This window comes from Pogona vitticeps, chromosome 4, assembly GCF_051106095.1.
Source record: "Pogona vitticeps strain Pit_001003342236 chromosome 4, PviZW2.1, whole genome shotgun sequence".
Taxonomy (NCBI): domain Eukaryota; kingdom Metazoa; phylum Chordata; class Lepidosauria; order Squamata; family Agamidae; genus Pogona; species Pogona vitticeps.
Genome location: NC_135786.1, coordinates 87844978 through 87867376, shown reverse-complemented (window position 1 = coordinate 87867376; position 22399 = coordinate 87844978). Strand labels below are relative to the sequence as shown.

General features: G+C 42.0%; 1 protein-coding gene and 1 long non-coding RNA gene across 3 annotated transcripts in view; one reads left to right on the top strand and one right to left on the bottom strand.

The window, feature by feature from the left end:
- The window catches only part of DDAH1 (dimethylarginine dimethylaminohydrolase 1), a 165255-nt gene that overhangs the window by 24678 nt on the left and 118178 nt on the right, over nt 1-22399 (top strand). The window lies entirely within an intron of this gene.
- Nucleotides 19576-20226, bottom strand: LOC140706677 (uncharacterized). The gene is made up of 2 exons (XR_012086478.2): nt 20089-20226; nt 19576-19714 (listed from the first exon to the last, which is right to left on the bottom strand). It is a non-coding gene; the product is annotated as an uncharacterized LOC140706677 (long non-coding RNA).

The following is a 22399-nucleotide window of genomic DNA, read 5'->3' as shown; positions in this document are numbered from 1 at the left end:
CCACCAGCAGCAGTTGATTTGTACACCTCCTTTCTGTGGTAAATCTAAATGATGTTTGAAGTCACTCTCAGCCTCTTAAGGAAATCTTTCAAATGTAGCAATATGTTAAGATGTTCAAGTACAAAAGTAAGATATATGTACAATTACAAGATGTAGCAATTACAAGGTGTAATAAAATTCATATAGTTACGCCAATAGTAACAAAATAATTAAAATATATGCTAATAAATATACGTTATCATGTACACACACAGAGCAGCTGCTCTGACTTACTCTCCCCCCCCCCCGGGTCAGACAAAGGATCCATGCTGTCTTTGTTTGGCTTGTTGAACAAAGGGACGAGGCAAAGTTAACATCTACATCTATGTTCAGACAACACAGTAAACAGCCAGGGTTTGTTTGTTTGTTTGTTTGTTTGTTTGTTTGTTTGTTTGGTTGGTTGGTTGGTTGGTTGGTTGGTTGGTTGGTTGGTTGGTTGGTTGGTTTGCGGCTTATTGGATTGTTGTGTTTGCTACACCACCTAAGTTGCCATTATCATCAAGTGACTTCTGGATTGGGTGTGAGATGGTTTCTTTACCCACCCATGTCTCACACTCAGCTTTCTGTGGATTAAACTCCTAAACCCTCAGTGCCATTGGACATTTCTGTTGCCTATCTCAGTTTGCCTACTGCTAGGGACGTGGTGGTGCTGTGGGCTAAACCACAGAAGCCTGTGCTGCAGGGTCAGAAGACCAAGCAGTCGTAAGATCAAATCCACGCGACGGAGTGAGTGCCCGTCGCTTGTCCCAGCTCCCACCAACCTAGCAGTTCGAAAGCATGCAAATGCAAGTAGATTAATAGGGACCACCTCGGTGGGAAAGGTAACAGCGTTCCGTGTCTAAGTCGCACTGGCCATGTGACCACGGAAGATTGTCTTCGGACAAAACGCTGGCTCTATGGCTTGGAAACGGGAATGAGCACCACCCCCTAGAGTCGAACATGACTGGACAAAAATTGTCAAGGGGAACCTTTACCTTTACCTTTAGGGTCAATCCTGCCCGTAGCATCAGGACATTAATCTCTCTGTTATGCGTGAAGCAGAAGGCACATATTTGTGACAAAACTTTGGAAAGGGTACTTACAGGCCTGCCTGCTATTGCAAATAAATCCATGTTTATTTTAGAAAAACATGGTGGTAGGTGACCACCTTGATTCTGTGCCATGTGGAGTAACTGCCTTACAAGATGTCACAGTCACTGGTGGCCTGGCTGTGGAGGGAAGAAACACACATTTAAAGCAGCCACAAGGAGAATGGGATATTCTTGACCACACTGTTGCCTGTTCCTTAGAGTAACCCAATTATATTATTTGCGAGGATGAAAATGAGCTGCAGATATATTTTCAGTGAAATAGGATAGCATTGCAAAAGTGGCAAGACAGGTAGTGCACCAGAGCAAGCAGCAGTGCCTTGTAAAGGTAGAGATTGGGAGGCCTGCAAAACTGCATGCATTTTATTTCCTGTAATCTTGAATGGTAGCAATTTTATTTTGCCTGGATGTTTTCCTCTTTTTGAAAGCTCTGCATTTTGTTAGAGTCAGGGACAGCTGGCAAGATGACAGGAGATCTGAAAAATGAATGCTTTGTCAGCCTCCGTCTGGATGCTACCAGCATCATTTTAATGCTAATGTGGTTTCTCCTCCTTTTCCCCTGTCTGAATGTAGGGAACTAAAGCCTCCTGATATTTATGGGATTTTACCAGATTAGTTTAAAAAAAAAACTGTAAAGCAAAGAGGCAGTTCATTCAGTATTGGGGGTTTGCTAAAAGTGCCACCTCAGATAAAATATTACAGGAGTCAAGTAAGTATAAATAAGACCCTTGACTATGAAATGGTTTCTTATGTGAATTTGGGATTAAGGCCAAGAGTACGTCTAGGATTTAGGGAAATTTATTAGCCAAGGTCAACTGTATTTCTAGGACTCGGAAGATGGGATGGCAAAGAATTTGCCAGTTGGGAGTCATGCATTTCCTGAGCTCATTTACTGAAAGTTTTCTCCAACTGCCCACTTTACTTGTTAAAGTCTAAAGACTACATTATTTGCAGTTTTGACTTTTTTTGCTTCCCGAGTTGCAACACATTAGCAATGGTATTCCACAATGACCACGTGAGTACAGCATATTATCCTGATAGATGTTGAGGACCCCCATGTTGCATGCCATCCACTTCTGATTTACGATTACTCTAACAGAGTTTGAAACATGTAAGATATTCAACAAGTGGTTTGTAATTGCCGCCCCTGAGTGAGCTTCCAAGGGCTAGAGTGGATTTGATCTCAGGTCTCCTGAATCCTAGTCAGACATGCTTTCCACTACACCACAATGATCTTCTGTCTCCCCTTTTCTTGCGGAGAGGGAGCTCTGATATAGAAGGCAGGTAGCCGAAGACTTTGGACATCTTGTTCTTGGGATTATATTCTTAGTCACAATATGGCTTTAATGATACTTTTGGCATAGAACTAGAAAATGGGGCATTTCGTCTCCAAATGCCTTTTGTTTTTAATCTATTTTAGACTTTTGCCCATGCTCCCACTCATCCATTTCATGAATCTGTTTCTTACAACCTTCTTCCACTTAATTCTTCAAATTTACCTTCCAACAACTCTGCTCAGGTCTGATAATTCACAAATAATAGAGTCCTGAGTTGCAATGGCCTGGCTTAAGTACCAGCCCCATCTATATAAAATCCACATTTCTGCATTGCATCCTTTTGCATTTGCTAACTAGCTGACTTCTGTGAAAAAACTCAAGTTTTTGGCTTTTGCTCAGTCATTCTCTGCTTCACTGTCCATTCCTTCTGATATATTTTATTTCCATGCTTCTTGTGACTTGCTCATGTTTTGCCTTTGTCAATTATATTACAGGATAAAAATAAAAGTGGTGGTTTTCCACTGTGGGACATAAGTAAACCTCAAGGGACGTAACTCCTTTCCAAGGAAACAAATGCAAAGCAAAAGGCACCCTTTTCTCCACTCTGTCATTTAGAAAGCGCAAGGAGCATCATTGCCTACAGTACCAGAATGTTTATTCTTTAGATGCACCTATGAGTGCTTTCATGCAAGGCATTTATTATACACCTGTTTCCTTCACACGATGTTGCATGGTGGATCTGAAAAATGACTTCCTCCCATGTCCCAGCACCACCTTTTACACCCCCACTCCCTTACTTTGAATATTCTCTTAAGGAAGTACTGTGAGAATAGCCACATTCAGCCTTTTAAATATTAGTGACAGTCATACTCTGTTGGAAAGCAAGCTTTATCTTGTTCCGTATGCTGAATGACCGGTGTAATAAACAATTAAATCAAGCACTAGATAGGCATGCCAAACACATTCCTTTGCTTCATAAAAAAAGGTATCTTGACCTATATTGATAACATTGCTGTATTATGAGGCATGGCAAGGTAATCACATGATGTGCTTTTAAAATGCAGTGGAATCTTGACCTTCCTGTGCTGAAATACCTCTCCCCACACTAATCCCTCACCTTGTATATGACACACCCGTACTTCTCTGGGTTTAGTCACTGCCAGAGAGGACCACAGTCTCCAGTTTTTCCTCAGGGAGTGACAGTTCCCTCTATGATGACACACATTGTACAGCTCTAGAAGACTTCAGCCAAATGTTTGTCCACAAAAGAGACCCATGAGTTCGATCCCTGATGTTTCCATTTTTAATAGTAGGAATCCAAAATACGTACAGGTCTTCGGCCTAGAAATGCTGCCATACTGGAATCCAGTATAGCAGTAATGGCCAGGTGGGAGTGCATTTATCATAAGTGCTTGATCATGCCACATGGCTGTTTGAAGTAGGTTGATAACATTGCCCTTAAGTTCTTGTGAGGTCAATAGAGTAAGCAGAAGAAGTGCTCTTAAAATACACTGGGATGTTCATTTCCGGCGTCAGGCTTTAAAGGCGTACAACTCTCCTTGGAATCTTGAACATCCTGCCATGAAACGATGTCTGTCTTCTACATCCAGATTAGAGGTCTCTAATTCCTCTCACTCTACATTGTGGAAGGTGTATTGGAAGTTGGAAAAGAGGTGTAAGATCCCCTGGAATGGACGTGGCTGGGAGTAAGTAAGTTGTTAGAAGCTGAGCAAGTCAGTTCATGATTTTGTATCTTTAAAGATATATTTAAAATTCCAAGTTTTCATTACTCAGAAAAACTGCTCCTGCTCTTTGCTGCTCTAAACCCAGTCAGGTCAGAAGCTGCAGAACAAGCATGCCTGTTGTCCAGTGAGGCGCCGACATGAGAGGAACAGCAAGAACAGCCATGAATGATGTGACAGTTTAGGAAGCAAGATGAGAAATATAGTTGAGAATAGAGTGCTTTGTAGCCTTTCCAGGGCTCAGTCTGAGGAAGTGTTTTTCCAGGGCTCGGCCTGATAAATGTTTTTCATACCTGGGATAAGCATTGCAGGGCATGAAGTAATTTTTTAAAAAGTGCCTCTAAGCATGTGCAAAATGTTTTCATCTCTAGATGAAAGGATACCTCCAGTGACTGTGCTTCTAGGACTAATGGTTAAGTCTTCCAAAACAAAGACTTCCAGACTGCCTTCTGCTCCTTTCACAGTTTTGGAAAAGGTGTCTAGGGACTGCTAGGAGTTGTGATCGAAAAACCTTTTAAAAACCTTAACCCGAACCTTTTCAAGCTGAGGCATCCCTCATTTTGGAAATTAGCTACCTTGGTACTTGGGAAGGAGGTTCCTTCACACCACATGTACTGTATATATTTGCAAAGTATTGTGGATCTTTATCTATAGAAATAGATGAGATCCTTGGGAAAAGTATATTTTTTTACTGCTTGCTGGGGCTTAGAGGCAATTGAGGTTAAATGCCTCTCTGACTTTGATACAAATCAGTGTTTTAAAAGAAACACATTAGAGACCCACTTAAGCATGTCATTTACAATCCCTCTGGCATATGACCAGATAGACAAAGTTTCATTGAGACTTTGTGGTGATGAGCTGAGCTGAAGTGTGGGAAAAATCCTCCACACTGAACTTGGCTTTTTGTCTGCCGTGCCATTATGAACCTTGGAATATTTGTCCTTCCTTTTATTTGGACTTCACTTGCTCTTGTGCAGCATCTTTTTGCCTGAGCATCTGTCAAGGCTATTTCATCCCTGTAAAAATAATACAGTTCTTTTAGCATAAATGAAAAAAGCAGGCAGAATAAACAAAGAGCAATACGAGTCAGGCTGGCTGCTCGGTTTATTCATTTAAGATCCAAAAATAGCTGCAGAGATTAGTTCTAAACACTTGGACTTGAATAAGGCCGTTTGATTTTAATAAATTAGACTGTGTTTTCAAGGCTGTATTTTCTTCCCAGGGCAAATGGTCATCAGCTTTTGTGCCTCTATGCAACTAGGGATGGGTGAATCTGTCAATTCTGGTTCCACTCAGTTCCTCCATTTTCTGGCCTTCGGTTTATTTCAGCCTGATTCTGTACAATTGTTTGAGAACGTTTTCTAATTTGTGCATTAATTTATGGTTTAATGTGCACATCTTTCCTATATACATATTGTTTGCAAACACTTTGCCTCTGCACAATACATTTATGTACATAATTTCTAGTAATATATGTATCTGAGAGTACTCATTCTCCTAAGGTATGTATTTTTGGCTGGAGAATCATACTGTAAAAATCTGGGGAAGGATGATTTTTCAGGAGGGATTTGTAAATGATTTCTGTTCCCTATCATCATCATCCTGTGGAGAATCAAGTCCACTCCCTTCAAGAAACCACAATAGGGAATCACAATAAAAGTCTGGAGACAAAACTCACAGAAAAAATACCTTAGTCAAAGGAGGAACAAGCAATCATGTGACCTTTTACATGTTTTGGATTATTTATTTATTTATTTATTTATTCATTCATTCATTCATTCATTCATTCATTCATTTTTACCCCGCCCCTCTAGACAACGTCTACTCGGGGAGGCTTACATAGATTAAAAAACATCAAGATAACATATATAAAAATGCAATTATTACAATTAATTCTAAACAATACATTTCCAAGATGGCAAGACTCAAGAAGAGAAGGGGGGAAAAAAAACTCCCACAACTCCTTAATATTGGCCAATCTGGGCAGGGTTGATGGGAGATGTAGGAATAGACATTTGAAGGACCAAATGTTCCTTACACCAATCCTGGGCTGAACCTATGACCAAGGGGCTTTATCATCCTTTCTTAATAACAGACCATCAACCTAATGAAGTGAAGCCTACAAGTGTGCCACAGGTGGAAAACAGATAACATCATATGCTCCTCAAGACATGAAGCAAACCATGTGTACATGCATTATGTAACTGAGGAAAGAAGCCTACAGAAGAGTTTATAGATATTCTGTGCTCAGGATGGACACTTTAGAGACGGAGCACAGGACTCAAAGCATGACATTACGATATATATGGACTCTTTCTTTCTGCTATGCACATGGAGAGGGTTTATCAATCAGATTTTATAACCCCCCCCCCCAAACGGGAGACAAACGAAAAGAAAAATGAGATTGCCCTCAAAAATGCTTATGAACTTCTCAGAGTCAAGTATGGAGCTGCTAGCACAAGCAGAATGTTAAACACCATAGTCTTGGTTAGCAGTTCCCTCTTGTCATGGTCCAGGTGCTGATTGTCAGGCCTCGTTTTTAAAACCTGTTTAGAAAAACTACCCCTATTTTGGATGCTTTTAGGAGTAGCTCCTCTCTCTCTCTCTCTCTCTCTCTCTCTCTCTCTCTCTTTGGAATTTGGGGGCAGGTGGTAAGAGTTCTTGAAGGTCTAGGCCCTGTGAGAGCAGTCAGAGCAATTGGCATGCCACCAACAGGTTGAATGCTGCCAACTTCTGGCATGGGATAAATCCTCAAAACAGTGTTCAAAGGCTTGGCATGGGGGCTTATACATTGGTTTTTAAACAACGGGTAGGATTTCCCCATTAACACGTTGCTTTGCCATGCAATCTGAATGATGTGCTGCAGTTGCTTTTAATGATAGGAAGCACTCTCGCAGTTGTGCCCCTTAATCCTTTTTTTTAAAATCCAAAGTTATTTTCCCCATCCTTTTTGCCACACCAGAAGAGGAGGGAGGTAAAACAGAAGCACACTCTTGCTGCTTTCAGTGTTTTGCTTTTTGAGAAGCTGCAGACCATCTCTGTAAGCATCACGGATCTGTTTAATATATTTGTGCTCAAGCGCTGTGAACATGTGCCTGCGTTGCGGAGAGCCTTCTCACAGCACACACTGGGTTCAGCGAAGGGTAAGGACAGTGTGTGGCTAGCTCATTTACAAGCCGCGTGCACCCACTTAACAGTACGCAGTGGTTAGGTCGGCCATCTAGGAATCCACATCTATACATGTGAATCAAAGCAATGTATTCCCAAGATGGTCCCCATAAATTTTTACAGGAGGGAAATTTGAATACTCCATTTGTTGAGGGTCAGAGCTCTAATCCACTTCTCGAAGTTTTTTATGTTTTTCATTTCTTCCTCCCCAAATTTAAAATAGAAGCTTTAATCATCCTAAACAGAAAGCATGCATATGTAAAGAGAAAATTATGGATATAACTAATTGAGCTGAAGACAATCAGCAACTGATCTAATCCGCAGCTACTCTGGTAAAGTGCTATAAATACATACACGCCTATATTAATATGGAAAGGGGCTGTGCGCCCAGAAAGTCTCTTGGCAGCGCCTGCTGTCTGGTTAGAAAAGGAAGCGAGCAACAACATTTGAACATTCAGTTCTGAGACTTGAAAGATTTCTGGATTTTATTATGGCCTCAACAGGGTTTTCATTATGCATGTGGCCAAGCGGAGAAGTTTACGCAAGAGGAACATATTGCGTTTGTACGCGCTTGTCATTTTGCTCATTGTTAAAATAATTGAGATGGATACCTTCAAATGGTGTACAGGTTGAAAAATGCCAAGATGGAAGAGTGCTGTGATGTCAGTAATTGACAAGAGATTGACCAGAGTAAACAAGGATGAAAGAACATCCTGAGCTGTACTGTTCATTAGGGTGCTTGTACAAGCAGCATCCAATTCAGTGCTCCAGAAATTAATGCCAGGTTGGGTATTTCAGGCAGCTCAAGTAACTTCTGCTCCTCTTGCTGTTTGGCAGGCCCTGGCATCACTACAGCTTTTGCAAGCTTACTGATCTTCCCTCTTGCTGTCCTTAAGAGTTCTGCACAGGTGACAACAAAACTGTAAATCTAGTATGGCAGAAATAGGTGAGCAGGAAGAGCACACCACAGTAAATATAACTGCAAGGCTCCTACTAGTGTTTAAGGGTTACATAATTTCTCAGGGCTAATTGCAGCTAATTGATGAGGTGCTAGAACACTTCTTGGTCATGCACCTGATTGGTTTTGCACCTCATCAATTAGCCACAATCAGTCATGGCATCTTATATAGACGTTACATAAACCAGAGTAGGATTCTGGCCAAGAGGTTTCAGTCAGTGTATTCGGTTGTCATAGAGTTAAGCTACATTGAAAATGTATCAAACTATGGGGCCAAAATCATCAAAAACAATCCAACCTCTGCCACCCCTTGAGACAGGAAGAAATGCATCATCTCTGCACCACATAATTATAGCCATGCTCGTCTACTCCTCACCTCCCTTCACTGCACATTCTTGCTTCCCTGCTCTGTAAAAAAAAAAAGTGTCCTCTGTAAGGCCAATATATGGATGTAGCATTTTGTTCCAAAGACTCATCAGAATGTAGTTACGATCCATGGAGTATAGCTATTAATAATAAATTGACATGTGATACTGAAGTTTAAAAGGGGTTGTTAAATAAGAATATTTTAAATTATGTATGGGGATATTTTGTAATTTGTATTAATAAAAGGGAAAGGACATTCACCATCGCAAAAAAAAAAAAACAATTTTGGAGGGGGAGGGATAAGGTGCTCCATTGTAAGAAGGAAAAAGCAACATGCGCAGTTCGAGTGCCCCCAAAAGAAGGGAATGATTAATTCCTTTTGAGTATTCTGTATCTGGAAAGCCCTGAAAAGGGTTGCCACAAGTCAGAACTGATTTAATGTCCCATGATTATTATTTATTTTTATTATTGGTCCCGGTAAAGGGGAGCACAAACCGCTGTGCTGTAGCCAAAACTGTGCTCATGACCTGGGGTTCAATCCCAGGTATCTGGCTCAAGGTTGACTCAGACTTCTATCCTTCTGAGGTCAGTAAAATGAGTACCCAGCTCGTTGGGGGGGAGCAATGTGTAGCCTGCATAATTAACTTGTAAACCGCCCAGAGAGTGCTTGAAGCGCTATGGGGCGGTATATAAGCAGCACACTTTGCTTTTGGTTTTATTTTTTAAATTAAATTTGTTTAATTACGATTAAGTTGAGTTTGTTATATATTGCTTGTTTTTGTTATATCTTTGTTGGTTTTAATTTTTTTCCTTTTTATGTTAAGTGTTTGTTAAAATTTAATTTTAAAAAAACATAGTCACAATTCTGTCCCTGCCAATTGAGCATAACTTGTGGATAGGGTTGTTGTCTATAGGTCTTGTTAAGTCACAACTGGGTTTTTTTTTTTTATGTTTTGGGGACCGGTAAATCCTAGATAGTGAAGGTCCACAACTGATAAATAATTGCCTCCTGAGAGGAGAGCCATCCTCTGCGGCCTTGGGCAAGCTGCGCAGTCCCAGAGAGCCCTAGGAAGAAGGAAATGGCAAACCACTACCTAAAAAACCTTGGAAATTGATTTGACAGCAGCAATATATTCAAATGTTTGATCCCAAGTACAAGAAATCCACATGTTCTATTCCTGAGCAAAAGAAGGGCCTGATAGTATCATTTCTGTTGTTGGTGCAAAGCCTTATATGGCCCCAAGGAGTTACAACAGTAGACAGCACAGTGGTCAGGCCTCCTGTCGTACTAAAAGACAGGGCCTTCCACAAACACTTCAAGGAAGCTGTTAAAGAGGGGAAATGGGAGTTGATTTTTCAAGGAAAAGAGGTCGCCACTCAATATACAACAGCTGCCCCATTTCTATTCTGTTAACAATAGTGATCATGACTAACTATTAATGTATTCTAGGCAGAATTACTACTGCTAGTTGTAGAGATCTGTGGATTTAGAAATGAGAAGGTTTATAATCTATACAATTTTTAGTTTGTGCTCCATACTGTCCTTGTATCCATCAAGAAGAACTCACAAATCCTCAAAGCTTTAAATCATAAAATTATAGTGGCATTTCTGGAGACCTTCCGCCAGCTGATTGGCTTGGCCAGATTGCCTGTGGCTAGACTGCAGTGCAAGATACCTGGCTCAATAGAATTCTGTGTGGTTTCTTGTTTGTGTTGCTTGCAGTGGATTTGCCTTGCTTCACCCCTGCTCGTTACCATCCTTCCATAGCTGAGGTACAATTTTTCCCCCTTTGCCACCATGCATGGAGTTATACTTGGCTGTCCCTTCTCTGTCATCTTCCCAGCCTGACCTTTTTCTTAAAAAGAAAAAAAAATCCTTTCAAGCATTCTGCTCTTGCAGACTCATGTAATCCTGGAACAGGCCAAGAGGAATGAGAAACAAATGGCGCAGTCCAGCCATAGTTAAGCACTTTTAAGCCCCTGTCTGGGTAGGAAGACGCCCCATCCTTCCCGCTCTTGCTGCAGTTTTTCCCTTTCCCTCTCCCTCCCCATGTGACCTCCGGTGAAGTGAAAAATGTTTTCTGTTACTCAGGCACCTTCTCCCCTCCAAGCTCTGCGCCTAACGCTCCAGCAACGCCAGAATAAAATCTTTCTTTTTTGGCTCCCTCTGCTTCTGATTGCTTTCTTGGGCAATCTCTAGGCCACACATGCCTCCTGTAGAAATATTTGGTATTTAATACCAGCAGGGTGTAGCAGCTTAGCACTGAGCTTCTGGTTACTCAAACAGGAGCAACTTCTCTAGAAACATAACTAGGAAAAGTGTGGAGTTTTATTGTTTCAGGAAATCCATTCATGGACAAAACATGAAAAAAGATTCATAAAGTTTTCCTTTTTAAAAATAAAATAGAATAAAATGTTTAGCATATTTAAGATGTGTCTATACTGGCTTTAGAAAAACCAATGAAAGTGGCCTACAGCCAATTTAAAAAAATGAAATGAACAGATGCAACATAGTAAAGGACTAAAGCTGCAATTCTGTCGACTTAACTGGGAGTAACTCCACTAAACTTACTCTGACATATTCCTGAGTCATCATGCATAAGTGCAGAATAACAGTAAGCATGTATTTCCAAGTTTCAAAGTGAGAGAAGAGAAAGCTCTTTCTTGTGCACCCAACAAATGGGACATTGTGGAGGCGGTACTTCATATAAATGGGTGGGTGGGTGGGTGGGTGTTATCAAAAGGACATCTCCTGCTAATTTCAATTAACTGAGCAGACTTTTGTAATCCATTACATTTCTGGTCCTGAAGATGTTTAGAGGTTTAAAGGATAAAATTAGCTACGTTGACTTATACTAATTGATATGTTTTTGTATTTTAGTTATAAATTTATATATGTATTTTATCATTAGCCTCATTGAGCATTCATTCTTAGTGGGAAGACATATCTGTTCCTTCTGATACTGTGGAAGAAGAGTAAAAGAACACTGCAAAAATCTGGACTTACATCTTGTTTGTGACCTGGTGTTCAGGCCAGGAGCAGTCATGGCCACAGATCATGTTTCTTTCGCTCTTGTTGTAGCTTGGAAGGAATTTGGGGCTTGATTCTTTCTTGTTCTCTTCCTCTCTCTTTATTTCATGTATTCATCGCTCCCCATCACCATAAGCAGCCTTGAAGTGATTCGTGGTGCATGTACAATACAAATACAGGATTGCATAATTAAGGAAGCAAAACCATGATCAACAGAATATATGAAATATTCACTGTAAACACCATCTAGAAGCAATACAGATAGTATAAGTATTTGCCCACAATACACAAATTCCCTTCCAAAACAACAGAGAAAGAATACCACAGAAATAGTACACAACAATCTGGCCATAAGTAAAATCCTAACAGTTGAGAAGATGATTTTTGCCAGATAGCATTGTCGGCAACAGGCAAAGCTACTTGAGGAGAGTATTCCATAACAAAGGTCTATTTCAGAAAAGACCCCCTCTTGACCAAACCCCAAGTTATTCTCAAAGCACACGAAGAACCTCTATTGCTAAGCTTGAGGACAGAGTAATCCAAATGTGGTGTTTGGATCCTTGGACATGTGGAACTTTGTGAGTTAGATTTACCACATTGAGTGTGGGCCAATGACATATTGCTAACCAACAAAGATGCCAGGACTGGACTTACAAGTTCATATTGCCTAGTCCCAGCCAATAGCCTGGTCTCTGAATTCTACACTGTTTGTGGTTTCTGAACTATCGCCAATGTATCTCCAGACCAAAGTGTGATGTATTGCAGTAATCTAATTTAGAGGTTACCTGAGTGTAGTCTGGCATTATGGTATTTTCCCAATCACAGCTGAATCACAGCTGGGGTAGCAGCCAACATTGTAGAAGACACTCCTTGCTCCTTCAGAGAGAATATGGGTCATGGCTGGCTTTAGTTGCAGTAACACCCAGAGGAAATTCCCACTAGAAGACTCATGGTTTATGTAGAGTAAACCTCGGTTTATTGGGTCTCAGCTGGTCCTGTACAGAGTACAAATATTGGTTTAGCACAGCATATACTTAAACCCCATCTACTGAAACTAGATAGATATAGAACCAAACCGTCAGCCCATCTAGCTGAGTGTAGCATCCAATTTTTAGGGTTCCAGGAATTATTCCCCAGCTTTATCTGGAAAAATGTCAGGGCAAAAAGATCCCACAGGAAGAACAGGGAGAGCTTCCTCTAGATAAATTCAGCTCAGATTTGAATGGTCCTTGCCCACCATCCATTGGTACATTCTTCCCAATCCCTGTTAATGGTGAAATCTTGTTTCAACATTGGTATCCGCTTATAGATACAGTGGACCCTTGACTTACAGATGGCTCGACTTACAGACTTTTCGAGTTACAGACTTCTCTGGCCGCAAAATTTAGGTTCGACTTGCAGCCGGAGAATCGACTTACAGACCAGAAAAAAACCAAAATGGAGCAAAAATAGAATAAAACCTGCCAGTTATGGGATTAATCGGTTTTCAATGCATTGTAGTTCAATGGAGATTTGACCTACAGACTTTTCGACTTGCAGCCACCATTCCAATACGGATTAATTCCGTAAGTAGAGGGTCCACTGTAGACATAAGAGTACTTTCTAACATTCCTGTATCATCTGCCAGTTTTTGTGGCTTGCATAGTGTGGTTTGTCTTTTCTCTGCTCACACATTTGTAAATCTGTTCTGCTGATGGTGGCATCAGCATCAGTGTGTGTGCATATATGACTCACGTAATTCATCTGGGGAGTTTCTGGTGGAGAGACCGTATCAGTTTTGTCAACAATGTGCTAGGACTTTTTTTTTAAAAAAAGAGTAATAACAATGGGGGGGGGCTCAACCCTGATACAGTAACAATAAATGCTCCTTGTGATACTAGTCTTTAAAAGTAGCCAGTTGCAAATTTAAGTGAATGGCTGACATGGGAGGGAGGGATATTCTCCTCTTAGATAAAAGTTTGATCTTTCATGTAATGAAGCAGATGCTTTGAAGAATAAAATTGCAATTTTAAGGAAAAAGTCTGAACCCTTTCTTCCATCTAACTACTGTTTCAGCTGATTGACACCCTAAATACTTTATGCCCATCACACATGGGTGCACTCATCAATTGTACATTGTATATTGAGCTATTTGATGTTAAGCTAAAAGTCTTACATGCCATCCCACAGTACCATAATGTGCCCCTTCACTGAGCAGGGTAATTGCAGAGTGGTGGTAAAGTGCCAGGGCAAATTGTGAAAGATTCCTTGGAGATTCAAATTTTGTGCGTGTTTTTGAGTGTTTTAATGAAGCTTTTGAAACCTGTGTGTCCCAATAGGTCTAGGGAAACTGTTACTTCCTAACAGTGAAACTAGTTCCTGACAGCTTGTTGAGAGCCTCATGCTGGCTTGGTCCCCCATAACCTGCGTAGTATTGCCTAGCCCCATATCTTCTCAATCTCTCTCTTTCTCCCTCCCCGCCTTATCTTTCTTGCCAATTGAACCCACTGTAAAGTCTCCACTGGTTAAAAACCTGATTATACCAAGGGAGAGAGTCACCCACTGGGATGGAGAGAACTTGGAAATTTTACTTTTTTGGACCACAGCTGCCAGAATTTCCCAGCTGGCATAGTCAGTGGCCAATGGATTCAGTGGCTAAGGATTCTGGGAGCTATAGGCCAAAATAATAAGCACCTCACTGAGAGATACTGGGAATTACAATTTTAAAAAGTCACTTTTCCAAGCTCTGAGAGAAGATAAGGCTTCCTCCAGTAGCAACAACCAAAGCATGCTCCCACCCAACCATCCAGCGCTGCTTTTTGAGAAGGAGAAACTCTTCCTTTCCAGCCTGTGTTTGGATATAGGAACTGAACATTAAGGGGGCAAGTTGGATGCATCCCTGTGCTAGGTGAAAGCACTCTGCCGAGAAAAGTACAAGTCTCAAGCACGCATTATGCAAAGTTCCTAGTGATGTGCGTGTTGGTTTATTCTGGCTACTGCATTCTTTTGCTGCTAGTCATGGGTAGGAGCAGGGAGCTTTGAAGGGCCCTTCCAGCACCTGGCGTTAACCACATGGTCTTTGGCTTATTTTGGAGGCACAGGGACTAGACCTTTCTGCTGCTTTTCTTTTCTGAGCTTGCAGAGAATCACAGAGTAATTCAGCCCTGGCTTTACAGTATGGATTTCTGCAACAGTGCCATTTACACAAGTCCCCACTAGCCCAGGCTGAGCTGTGTTCATCACTGCAGCAGTCACCAGAGGGAGCTTATGAACTTTTCAGTGACAGATGGGCTTGCTGGGGATTAATCACATTTGGAGCCCCTTCAGACAAATTGATTCTTCTTGCAACCCAACAATGGCAAATAATAAACAGTGTTTAGGGGAAATGGTTGCTTAATTCTAATACAGATGTTTGTATACTCAAAGGTAATCATTTGCCATTGGGTTGTTCCTTTATTTTATTTTTTTAAAACTAAGTGTTTTGTTCAGGGCTGATTTCATTCCAGTTGGTTTAGTTGACTGAATCCAATTAAAATATGTTTACATATTGCACGTTTTAAATATACTGCAAGTTTTTCTCTTGCAGTTACATTTACTGTTGTATTAATAGTCGCACTGCTATAATGAAACAGCATTCTCTATCTTTTCAAATGACAAAAATGTCTGCATTTTTTTCCAGATGTATTAATATCATGCACAAGAAATACAGTGGGATGATTTAAAATGGGGGGGTAAGACGGGGAAAAAGAGCAGGACTTGTGAGATCACAAGCTTTGGGGAACGAAGTTGCTCTGAAGAAAGAAAACACCCAAGAAAGAGCGTCCCTTCCCATATAATCATGTGCTGCCAAGTCAATTCTGACTTGTGGCAACACTTTTCAGAGTATTTTGGGTAGAGAGTACTTAGAAGTGGTTTACCTGTCCCTTCGTCTGGAATGCCCTGGGACTGCACAGCTAGCCCGAGGGCCACACAGGCTGACTCTTCTCCCTGGGGGTAGAACGGGGTATAGAACTCCGGACCGGATACCCAAATCAATGAGCTGCCCAGCCAGCTCTTTTCCCATATTAGCTGATAAATGTGTCTAAACAACAACAAATCAAAGCTTATTTGTTGTTGTCTATAACATGGACGCCAGCTGGGAATTTCTTCGAGAGATTTGAAGAACTACTACTTCAAAGCCTGTCAGTTGGGGTTGTCATCAGGAGCCTGACTTTGTTTGCCAATGACAAGAAACTTGGCTTTCTTGCTGGTAACATTTGGGTTGTAGAACTTTTTTCCAAGGGATGTTCAGCTGGCCCTGACATTTCAATTCTGCCAAGCTTTTAATGGCTTTTGAATAGTCTGATGCTATTTCTTACGTGATTGTTTTAATAAATTTTATTGCTCTGTTTTTCCTCTATTCAAAGATATATTTAGACTTACAAGAAAGTATAAATTGGTTTTGTATTTTGTCCATTTAATATTAATAACTGTGATTAGATTTCAGATAATGTACAAACTGATTGAGGTACATAGTCTCTGTGCAGAGTTTGTACATTGCCTACACATGTTTGATAGATTTCCTTATCAATAAACATAGCTGACACATCTGTTTTGTACATTGCCTCATTCATATTGGTTGTGCAAAGGGGAAAATTCATATACTAATCAGCCAACTTACACACTACCCAATGATATTGTTCACTTGTGCTTGTTACATAGCATAACTTGAAAACAGTGCTTAATGTTTGGGCACGATGCAAAATGTCCTCTTTCATGCTGTCACTTAATGCACATTCTTCATGTATTTTGATGAATGTGTGTGTGTGTGGGGGGGGTTTCCTTTATTTGGTGAATTCTGAGCAGTGTTTCAAAAGTTTTTGTGTCCCTTTTTTAATTAAAAGCTATCGGATGAAGTATGGACAAAAGTATCTCACACAGAGTGGGTCAGCTCACTAGTGAGTAAAAGACCCGCTCTAAGTTCTCTCTTCAGCCATTGCTGTCCAGCAAATTTCTGAATGCTCTTCAAATGTAGATGGATAATAACAGCCAGATCTTTGGAAGTGGGAAAATTCTGTAGAGGAAAAATGCAACTTATAACATGCAATGGAAGGCAACACAGAAACTGTGTCTACAGTATAAGCTGTGGAAGGAACAGTACCTGGTCATGCGATCTTAGAATTTCTGTACAATTCTCTGCAATTCTAGAAAATGCCAGAGGTGAACTGAGCTTTGTCCCCATTCAGCCTTGCCTCTCCCAGAAGTTGATTGGCTTAAAAGCAGCACTGGAGTGTCCCCTCTTTAAATGATACAGTATTGTCTATAACGTGACGTTATCCCCCATTTGCAAGTCTTCTGGCAAGCATAAAAGGTCCTGACTGACATTGAGGCACAATTCACATTAATTTTTTATAATCATAACATTAGCAAAATCTGGGAAATTACAACAAGCATTAATGAGCGTTGATGGCCTCTTCAAAGTATGTGGAGTGGGAGCTATATTACCATACAGCTATTCCACTCTAATGAGTGATGTCCGGCATTCTTCCTGTACCACATGCAAGAAACTTCACTAGATACCTGCAGAGTTGCTCTGTTCAGATCTCAGATTAATTTTTCTGTTGTGTTAAAAAAGGTGACTGGTAATTTTGAGAGGACAAGAAATCCAATAAAGAGGTGAGAAAACCCAAAGTTATAGCTAGAGGATGCCTGAGAGCAGATCAGACAGTGCTGATCCCTCAAGGAAATCAACTTTGAGCTTTCTAGGGCTCTCCTGTCAGACACCGACAGCTGCAAGGAAGAAGACTGGAACTGACAGGTGCTTTTGTGTATGCAAGATTCTTCTCATACAAGAGAGGGAGAGAGGAAATGCTACATGTTTCAATGGATGATGATGTAAAAAGGAAAAAAAGTTTCCTAGCAAAAGGAAGACTTTTATATGTGGTATCCAAAGATTTCTCACTCCGGAGAATTCCAAACTCAAGACTGAGTATCTTGCAGTCTCTTAATTAAGTTTAAAGCAAAGTACAACAAATACTCTAACCAGTGCTATTCAGATTTTTTTTCCCCCGAGCACAAACTGGTTTATGACACATCCAGAATTCTGGAGGGTTTCATATGTCACATATTCTATTCAGTTTGACTTTGGCTGGATATGCCCGACACTTCCTCTACATCTGAGCTAGTTAGGTATTTGAAGAGCTAGAGATATAAAAGTAAACACTGTGGGCTACCTTTCACTGGCCTGACTGCTGTTTGGGCAAATGGGAAAGTTGCCTCATTTGGGTATTTCAGGTCACATGTTCCTCAGGAGCACATAAACTTTATGAAAATATTCTTGAGATACACTACTTTTTTCTACTTCATCTTGATATGCTATTTCTTTGCTATTTATATTTCTATTTATATATTTAACTTTTCCTCCACTAAGCTCAAAGCATCATATGTGGCTGCTCTGTACTTCCTTGTCACAACCACCCTGAGGTCTCGTGACTGGCCAAGAGCTCATGACCAGCTCAAGGCGGACCAGGGAATGTCAAGGCTGCATGGAGACTTCAAATTGTATAACCTAAGCTTCAGTCCAACACCTTAACCAGTATGCTATATTCTCCCACACTCTAACCCAGCAGTTCCAAAACGCTCCCTTGGCTTACTGACCACTGGCTGCGGTTCCCCCAGAATGATATTTTGGGTAATGGGTGGAGAAGGGAGAAGAGGGGGAAGGGTGAGTGCCCTTGGCTGGATTTGGTGGCACCCCGGGGCACCACAGGGCACAATTTGGGAACCATGGCTCTAACCATTATTATGTTACATTACACTCCAGCCCGTACATTACACATATCTATGCCAGTGATGGTGAACCTATGGCACACGTGCCACAGCTGGCACACAGATCCTTCTCTGTGGGCACTCGAGCCATAAGTCGCCATTGAGAAGTACTTACCCGTCCTCCGATCCCGGATTTCGGCACTCCCCTCTGCTGGTGCAGTGGTCCAGCAGAGGGGTGCAATGGCGACCATTACCGGTCTAGCCCAATGGGGGATTGGAGGACCAGTAGGTATTTATTTGTTAATACCGCCCATGGGGGGGGGGGGAAGAGACAAGCATTTAACCCTTGCAGTACGGGAGCAGTTGTTTTTTCTAAACTAAAACTTCAGCATTCGGGTTTTAATTGCAGTATTGGCACTCTGAAATAAATAAGTTGATTTTATGTTGCAGTTTTGGCACTCGGGCTCAAAAAGGTTCACCATCACTGCACTAGGCACTAAGAGGCAGCCACTGCCCTTAAGAGCAGATTTTGCAGTACCCGTATATTTTTGCCCTCTATCCATGGCATGGATCCACATGAATTTTAATGTACGCTCATCTCCAAATCATTGCCCATCTCCATTTCCTCTGTTGTGGCACTGGCGTGAGAGGTTGGACTGGAAGCTTCTTTGAAGTGGCATATTTTCTCCCCACTTGTACTCTGCAAGTCCATGGAGTGCTCATGGTGTTGATGATGATGATGCTTGCCAGGTCTGAGAATGAGCTGCTGTGCCAGGCAATGGCTGGGCTTGCCTGAATATCCAGGCCAGGCAAACAAATGTGAGGAGCAGTGGTGGAAGGGAAGGAGCGAGTCTCCTTTATTGTTATGGAGTGGCCATAGTGTTTGGGTACCCAACTCCAACCCTCTCCGAATGGCACCAGGGCTCATTGGCTTCCTGTGTCTGTCCGACACGACACATAATATACTTGCTTAGGAGCTCAGACAGGGATCCCACAATGCCTAGCTCACTTCCTCACACATGCATGGAGAAATATTATGTTCCCAATTCCTGTGACATCACAAGGTCCCCACATCATGACTTCACAAAGACCCACCCCAGGCATTGGGCCCCAGATATGAGGGGATGAGGAAGATAATCCTATGACAGCCCCTGACAAACAAGACAGCACTTCAAAACCATTCCGGAAAATTCTTTTACTGGTTTTGGAAAAGAGGCTAAACGGGTGTCCTCAGTGGAGACAATGGTCTGGTTCAGCTCCAGCAGGACGCCTGCCTTCTAGTCCCTCGCATCCCCCTGGGGAAGAGGAAGCTTCAGGCCCTACGAGAGAGAGAAAACAACTAAGGGGTAAGCTCATCAACTGGCTTCAACCCTGGTGGAAGCCAACATCCACTGGCTTCCACCAGGAATATCCACCCGTTCATCTCTTCCACTCCACTTCTGAAGCCAGCCTCCGCCAGCTCCCAAATGCTTGGGTTACACACACGCCCCGGTGACATCCCCACGGAATGCCAGCCAGCCCATTCACACACACATTCACATACATACACCAGCCGCCGCCACCCCCGACACACACACACACACCTTCACTCCACCAGCCATTCACACACGCCTGGGCTTCCATCCACCAATATCCACCAAGCTTCTGCCAGCTGGTTTCAGGGAGCTAACGTCCCCCGGCTTCATTCACCAACCTCTGCCGGCCTCTGCCTTGCGACCTCAGCCAGCTTCCACAGGGAGAGTCCACCAGCTTCTGTCTGCCAACGTCCATCGACTTCCCCCCCGGGTCCATTGCCGACATAAGCCAGCTTCAAGCCACGGATCTCTGCCAGCCTCGAGCTGTTAACTCGCAAGTCCACTTAGCAAATTCATCAGCTTTCGTGAGGGAACTTGCCTTGGGCAGAAGGGCTAGGTCCCCTGCAGCTGCAGCCCCTGCTGCTCTCTCTGCCGGACTGCCCTCTGGCCACTGGCCTCCCTTCTGGTCTCCTGCCCTGCCCAGCAAGCCCCTTTTATCTGCCAGCAGAGAGGTGGGGCCCCTGTGAGGTCACAAAGACCAAGGAGAAAAGGGGTTGGGTTCCCATGGCAGCAGCAGCAGCACCCTCGGGATTGGCTGAGTCCTGAAGATGATGTCAACAGTCCCACTGATCATGTGATTCATCCACAAAAGCTTGCATTTTGCATGTTTTTTTAAAAAAAAATTTGTGGCCTATTAATGTATCCCTTGTGACCAATACCTCTGATTGTTAAATCTCCCCATGTTGGCCTTCTGACAGGATTCTAGGCTGGTGCTCCAAAAAATTATCTTCCAGCATTTGCACCAAAAGGAACTTTCCTAAGCCCTGAGCTAGGGGGAAAATGAAAATAATAAATGAATAAGGATGGATACAGTCACACAATGAAGCCTTTGATGCCTTTTTTGCCTCTTTGTGGACATTTTTTCTTGCCCTTGCCATGAAAAAGATATTATAAGGAGCCCATTAAGAAAACAACCTAAGTTTTTGAAACACATACGAGTATTTTAACACCATCCCTGCACTATCAAAGATGCAGCTGTGTTTCAAAGACTCCCCCAGCCTTTGGAACTCCCTCCCACTGGAAGGCAGATTTGCCCCACCAGTAAGTATTTATTTGTTAATACCGCCCATGGGGGACACACAAGAATTTAACCCTTGCAATGCAGGAGAAGTTTTTTTCTAAACTAAAACCTGAGCATTCAGGTTTTAATTGCAGTATTGGCACCTTGAAATAAATAAGCTGATTTTGTGTTGCAGTTTGGGCACTCAGGCTCAAAAAGGTTCACCATCACTGTCCTATGCTAAGTCTTTGAACTATGCAGTGAGTCTTGATACTGAAATAACTCATGTCCTTTGCATTTCCAAGCCTATATTTCTTCACCCAAATCATTCATTTTATGAAGTGTTATAAGAAGAGGCGTATGAAAGTGTCATCTTAAAAAGAAAAGAAAGTAGGGCCCCACTTCCTTTAATTATGCAGGAAAGGATCTGGTAAAAAAAAAAAACAGACATAATTTTGGTGACATTAATGTTGGCACAGAGAAGAAAACTGTGTGCCTTATTAGGATGTACCTAATGATTTGTTGGCATTTTATAGCAGGGACACACAAAGGGCTGTAAGGAAAAGGAAGGAAAGAAAATATTCTGGGGATGCTGAAACGCTGTTCCTGCCTGAGGAAGAGGAAATAAAATCTCTTTCATACCTAGCTGAAGCCATTCACATTTTGAGCTGGCTGGAGCAGGAGCAATTGACAGCAGGGAGGTTAACATGTCTGGAATCTTTCCCCTTTACACCTTCACCTCCAATCCCATGAAATGCAGCCAAGAACAGCATCTTCTCAAGTAACATAAGGACTTGACTGAACGTCTTGAATGGAATTCTCACTGTATCGGGTGTACCTCTTGGCTGGGGTTTTGGGTCAAGTACTGCAAGCTGTAATAATAAAACCCAGTTAAGAATGGTTAGCCTAACCTTGGGTTGTTGATGTCATCGTAAGTCTTGAAATTGCCTAAAAATACTGAATGGATGGAGTATGGCTTTATGAGTTGATTCCTCTATGTAACTGTGGAGGGAACACAGCATTGTAACGCATCCTAATACACCAATCATGTACATATTTGGGAGTCCAGGTACGTATGTGGAGCTCTGTAGAGGAAAATAGTACTTTATCCATGCCCATTTGGTCTCCATTTGGACCTAGCCTAGTAGCTTGCTGTACATTGTGTGTACTTGGGGCTCAAAGCCCTCTTGAGCAGTAAAGTAACACCAGTCCCTGTGACTGGCTGGCTATATGAAGTCTTTTAATTTCACCAGGTCTTGTACAGATTTTCCCAGTATTAGAGGTCAATCAGCTGATTGTGATCTTAGACGTCTTTGCAAAAAAAGCCTAGCACATCACCTCAGTTAGGGTCAGATAAAATAATACGCAAGCTTGAAGTTAGAAGCAGTGGTCCTTAAAGCAGAGAAAGAGCTTAATCTTAGAACTGCAGA